A 6,804-nucleotide genomic window follows, 5' to 3' on the forward strand; every position below is an offset into this window, starting at 1 on the left:
CTTTGGCTAGCGTATAGTAATACTTATAAAAGTGTTACTCTAAACCCTCTTATGTAACACTTTTTTATATCATTGGTATCATTTTTATAGTGTTACTTTTTATAACTTATGTAACACTTATTTATCTTTAGTAACATTTTGCATTCATATAGTAACACTTTATTAGACATTGTGTATCACTTTTGCAAACTACAGTAACACCCTGTTGATAATTAGGTAACATTTTTTAATTATCTTTTGACATATATAACACTTTATTCGACATAATGTATCACTTTTTGCAAACTAATGCATCACCTTATTAATTATTAATATTATTATAATTATTATTATGATTATTTAGAATATGCAATTTTTTTTAATTTTTTTTAATATAAAAATAATATTAACATGTATAACAACTACAAAAATGTGAAATTAACATATACAAATGACAATAATTTGAATTGATATAATTTCATAGTTTCTTAAGAAAAATTCCATAAGCACCAATTTTTTGCTTGGCTAAACAATCCAAAAAAAAAAAAAAAAAAAAAATTCAACTTTGGTCTCTAGATTAGACCATCAAATTCCAAAACAGAAAAAGCAAAATTGACCGCAGATGGCAGTAGTTGGCAGTAACAACCGATAGCAGCAGCTAGCAGTAACAACAGTTAGTAGTAACATGCTAGCGGTAACATCAGATAGCAGCAGCTTGGACTCTTGGAGTAGACAGCAGATAGCAGCAGCTTGGAGTACACAGCAGTCAGCAGTACCAGGCCAATAAACAGCAGTAGCTGCAGACAGCAGCATGCATCAGTAACAACAGACTCTTGATTACTTTAAGAATATGGAATTCATCTTCTTCACATTTAGATTACGCGCTCTAAGGAATCTTCTCAATATTAAGTCATATATTTCCCTATATGCACATTAGAAACTTATGTCAGTTTTGTAGCACACATTATTCGGTATAGGAGTAGATAAAGTCATAAATGGCAAATGACATAGGCAACATTTAATTTGGGGTCATGACTACGTTGTTTTGTGATCTTGATGAGTTTTGTAGTATTTTTCTAGAGTAATGAGTACTCTCTAAGCTTTAGTGAGCATTGGCAGGCTTCTAATACGTACGTACAATCAAGGAAATAAAGGAAGCAAGCAAACAGCTGTAAATTAATTGAAGTGCTCAAGAACAAAAAGTCTAAAATAGAAGTAGTATGTTGTACTAATCTTAATCAGAAGAACTCCACATACTTTAAGAATCCATGACCTCACAAACTCAGGGAGATTCACAGCAATGCAAGGTCTAAAAATGATGTAACTTTGCAGATCTTTTATAAATAAAACTAATAAATGCTTTAGATACAAAGGATCACGTTCATGCTCACCATCACTAAATTTAACCAGAAAATTGCACACATAGTTAACATACAGAAATAGGAGATAAGAGTGAATATATTTGAAAGACTGACCTCTTTTCTCTAACAAGAAAGGTTGGTTCTCGGTGGCTAGGTTGTTTTCTCGCTAGTTAAGTTGATATGGAGTCAAGGAGAGCCACGCGTTTGAATTTTCTTTTTTGTTATAGAAGCACAAGACTCTAACTTCAAGCACTGCATTATTTTGCACCAGCCTGCAATTGCATTATTGCATCAGTAACAATATCACAGCGGAAAAGATTAAGGATTCTCAAGGTGTAGCAGCATGTTATAAGTTGTATGATGTTAATTACTCTCATGAATTTTTTTTAATAAACTATAAGGAAACTTTCATTTCAAACATGACTCATTTGTTGACTCCTTAATACTTCCCAAACTCACTTGATAAATTATTACACTCATATAAATATATAATAAGAAATAAAAGAACCCTTATCTAGACATATCACATTTACAAACTAGTACATATTTTCTGACCTCATTTAATAAAACAACAAAAGGCTCATGTAATTCGAAACAAGAAGTTAATCAAGAGTGATAAATAAACTCGGGGAGATTAGTGTTTGTTCATCAAGTCTATTTTAAAGAAACATTTAAATCCTCTAATACATTTAAACTAATTAACTTTAGTCACTCACACATTCTAAATTTTAACATATACATTAACCCTCATCTCTTTGGCAAATTTAATAGTTAGTCATCATCAAAATAGTCAGTAATCCAAATTGCCTACATTTTAACTTTATGAACTAATGTGTAAATAAATGGAGGTAGGGAAAAGTAAATAAACAAAATAAATAAGAGAAGCCCAAGCATCATTTTAGCACCCCAGCCAACTCAACACAACAACACCAAATAAGCATCAAATGAACAATAACAGCCCCGCTGCGATAGAACCAAGGCAGCAGACCACATTAAATTCTAGAAGGCATAACTCCTAGCACACAACTCCAAATCGAGAAATTCTTGAGCCTAGATTGAATAACTTTTCGAGATCTAAAACCTTCATGAATAGACTATAAGCTAAAAACCACTTCAGGTTGATGATTTTTGGACGAACAGAACAACAGTTACAGGGAAGCAATAGAATAAAAGCAGCAACATCATGACATAATAGCTAGCCTCTATAGTCACTCACAACAGCAATATCTTGCTTGACAAATAAATAAGCATATTAATTAGAGAAAATATTGGGAGAAAAAGAATTAAACTTAATCTCTAAGTTTTGATGTTGTTGATTTTTCTAAGCATTCTGTGTAAATTTTAACTAAACGCCCAAAATATTATCATCACCACTGCCAATATTAACCTTAGCTTGAATGAATTGCAACATAAGTGGTCTCCGAGTAACAACACCAAGACCTTTAAGAAGAAAATCGCGGCCAGCAAGAGCTTGAATGACTCTCGACAAAATCGCAAACCCTAGACAATGAACAACAACAACAATAGTAAGGAACCACTACTCTCTTTGCAATTTTGAATATCAACAAATCAAAACAAAGATTGATTAACGAGCATTAATACCCCCAAAATCAGAATCATCAATTCTCAATCAAGATATTCTTTCGCACAACTCAACGAAAAATCAATTCGTGAAAAAAAAATTGCAAATTAAATCAACATACCTTGTATGAACAGAAAATCAAAAGTAGGAGATTAAAGAAAATTAGATCGGAAAATAGTGGGATTCGACGCCTCAAAATCGGAGCCTTTAGAGAAGATGAAGAATGATGGAGGAGAGAGAAGCTATGGAAAGATCGAGCAAAAATAAAATCAGCAGTACTTTTTTTTTTTTTTTTTTTTTAACGGAAAAATAAGTAGTGTAGTCATTTTTATTTTGAAAAATAAGAACAAAAATAAAATATAGAAAAGTGTTACTTTGTAATGTTATTTACTACCTCCGTTTTATAAAATGTGCAACAAAGTGGAAATCACATTTTTCAAGACAAAATTTGATAAAAGTGGATTAGCAAAAGTTAGAATAGGTGATTAATAATTTGATGAGAGAGAAAGTGGGGACCAAAATCAAAACCCACATGCTCTCTGCCAAAAAATTTACAAAAATTGAAGGGAGTAATTTCATTGGAATCTTTAAATTTGGGCTCCAAATTTAAAAATTTCAACTTTCCCCAACTTTCAAATTTGGCACCAAGTTTTTTATTTCTACCAACCTTATAAATACAGCATTTAATACCCCCACCATTCTAGTTCAAAAAATTACAGAGCAACATTAAAATCAGCCTTCACAATGAAACAGTTGCATTAAATACAGCAGTCAAAATCTAAATTCCTAATTGAATGAAGTCAACACTTCAAGCTTCCAAAAAACCAAGGCTTCAAGCATCATCTTCTACCATCTGTTAGGGGTGGGGGGAAGGTCCGCTGTTCCAGCAGCATCTGAAACAACAGCAAGAGAAACAAAGCAAAAAAAAAAAAAAAAAAAAAGGATACATCAAATGTTGATGAATACTTCAACATAGAGCAGATTTTAATGGAGGAAGATCTTCTCCAAGAAAATGAAAATGCAAATGAAGGCAACGGTCAGCAACAAAGTGATAGAACCCAACTAACTCTTGCTGAAAAACGAGGTATTGTTGATGAAATCTTAACACAGCTTAGGGAGGATGACACATTGCAACGGGGGATGCAAACAAAAATTGCAGCCAAATTTGGGGTTCACAGATCAACAGTTAATCGATTATTCACTTATGTAATGAAGCAAAAACAGAGGAGGGAAGCTGATTGATGTCAGGAATAAAAAAAACTAGGCAAAGTTGGTCCCGAATTCAAGCAATATTCACAAGAATTTCTGCTGTCATGCCCACTTAGGTTGAGAACCACAGAAAGAAGTTATGCAGGTTACTTAAAAATTTCTCATGTAACAATACACAGGCTAAGGAAAAGGGGGCTGCTCAGAACTCATACAAGCTGTAACCATCCCAAGCTGACAGACAACCACAAGATAGAGAGACTAAGATGGGTGTTGGCATACCTCAGCCCTGCCACACAAACACAGGAACCAATGTACAATGACATGGACAATGTCATTCACATTGATGTAACTAAAGATGTGATCAGAGACATGTTGATCAACAAGGTCATTCCAGCCATTATACACAATTGGCCAGCACATTTGTCTAAGGAAGTTTTTCTTCAATGGGATAATGCAAGACCCCATAAAATTCCTACTGATCCAGAATTTGTGACCGCTTGTACACAAAATGGATTCAACATCCAAATGGTGTATCAACCCCCACAATCTCCAGACCTAAATGTGCTAGACTTAGGGTTGTTCACAGTGATGCAATCAATTCAATATCAGTCATTCCCCAAAAATGTTGAGGAGTTAGTTAAAGCTGTGGAAGAGGCATACAACACATTTGATCCATTATCAAACAAATTCACATTGATCACATTGCAGTCTTGTATGATTGAAATTCTAAAAAGGAAGGGAGGCAACAACTTTACTCCACCCCATATGAAAAAGAGAAGATTGGAAGAGGTAGGGATTATGCCAGAGAGGCTGACTGTCAGCCCTGGGTTGGTGGAAGAGGCTGTAAACCACCTTAATGAAAGGTTCAGACCAATTAACCAGGCACAAGCAGAAGAAGATGCTGAAATGGAAGTAGATGCTGATTGAGAAGAACAAAGCATAATTATTCTGTGCAAGGTAGGGACTGAAATTTGTGTATGGTTTTTTTTTGGGCTTTGTGGGTGTAAGATAGTTTTTGGGCAGTCCTTATGACCTACATATAAGGGTGGACTGCCACTCATAACCATTTTCTAATGTGTGGGACTCAAAAATTGTGGTTATGTGTAACTTTTGTGGGACTGTATCTGTAGTATGTATGCATGTAATGGCATGCTTTTGTGGAATTCAACAGTAGTATGTATGCATGTAATGGCAGGCTTTTGTGGGACTCAACTGTAGTATGTATGCATGTAATGGCATGCTTTTGTTAATCACCAAATGGAAGTATGATTATTGTAGTTGTATTTTTATTAAGTACTTGAACAAAAAAAATATGCATAACTTCTTTTAGGTTCTCAAAAGTGAAAAGGAATTCCATCAGAGGTTTTTTTTTTCCTCATCATAACAAAATACTCTTGTTTGTTACCTCAACACTAATTGATTCTGAAATGGATAAATCAAATAGAGGAGCAAATCAAACAAGATTTTGTTACTCAATTGAGTCCCTTCATCATATGGAATGTAGGGTGTAAGATGATCTCTCTCCATAGGTCATTGAGATCTATTTGGGACTCAATTAAGGACTACAACCAACAACAGCAAAAGATCTCTCCATACTGGTCATTGAGATCAAGGGGGACTCCATTTAGGCATTCAAACAGCAAAAAAAAAATAAAAAAAAGTTGAAACACCTATCATCATCCATCAATCAGCATCCCCATCAACCAACAACATACCCAACAGGATAACAATAAAAATCCACCATAAGAACAACAATATCCAATAGAACAGTAAATCCAACAATATATGCAACAGTATATCCAACAGAAAATCCAACAATATATGCAACAGTATATCCAATAGTATATCCAACTTATCCTACTCAGCCAACATATCCAACTTAGCCAACAAATCCAAATAAGACAACATATAAACAAAGGCAAGAGCTGAATACAAACATGAATAAGAACAATCAAACTGATGAACAACAACATAGCCACCAGAGCAAGATGATAATAGGCAACAAATGGGACTCACACCATAGCCATAAACTAGAAAAATGTAGCCATATCCAACTACACCAATATATCCATATCCAACACACCAACATATCCATATCCAATTAAACCAACATATCCAACAATAATACCCAAAGCAGATCAATATCTAACAACAAAACAGAACAATCTCCAACAACAAAACAGAACAATCTCCAACAACAAAACAGAACAATATCCATGAACAAAACAATATCCAACAAAACAACATCCAACACCATTATATCCAAAACAATATCCAACACCATTATATCCAACACAACAATATCCAACAACAAAGCCAACAGAGCAAGAGCATAATAGGCAACCAAAGGGACTCGGAAAATTGACATAAACCATAAAAATTGAGCCAATTTCAGGGGATAATGCAACAATAGGGACACATAAAAATAAGAAATGATGATAAAGTTAAGGTTCAGAGAATTTTACGCGTCTGAATCACCCAGAAGGGTCGAATTTTCGATCCAGAAACTTGAGGAACTCGAGATACGTTGGATCAAATCCTTCTCATCAACCTCAATCCTAGTTCTCACCCTTTTGCTCCCAACCTTTGCATCTTCAGAGGGGAAATACAGCTTCGGTGGAGGATTAGACATGGTATAACCATACCATTCCTCTTCCTCTTCAGCTTCTCCTT

At 34.3% G+C, this 6,804-nt stretch overlaps 1 long non-coding RNA gene across 2 annotated transcripts; it reads right to left on the reverse strand.

Moving 5' to 3' along the window:
• Positions 1-388: 388 nt before the first annotated feature.
• On the reverse strand, positions 389-3,192 carry LOC145579313 (uncharacterized). Of its 2 annotated transcripts, none has more exons than XR_014099118.1 (4): positions 3,044-3,192; positions 2,728-2,840; positions 1,455-1,612; positions 389-776 (listed from the first exon to the last, which is right to left on the reverse strand). It is a non-coding gene; the product is annotated as an uncharacterized LOC145579313 (long non-coding RNA). The 2 variants fall into 2 exon arrangements; XR_014099117.1 differs by having other exon boundaries at positions 389-901.
• Positions 3,193-6,804: the final 3,612 nt, after the last annotated feature.

This window comes from Chenopodium album, chromosome 14 (assembly GCF_948465745.1).
Source record: "Chenopodium album chromosome 14, dcCheAlbu1.1, whole genome shotgun sequence".
Classification (NCBI taxonomy): Eukaryota; Viridiplantae; Streptophyta; class Magnoliopsida; order Caryophyllales; family Amaranthaceae; genus Chenopodium; species Chenopodium album.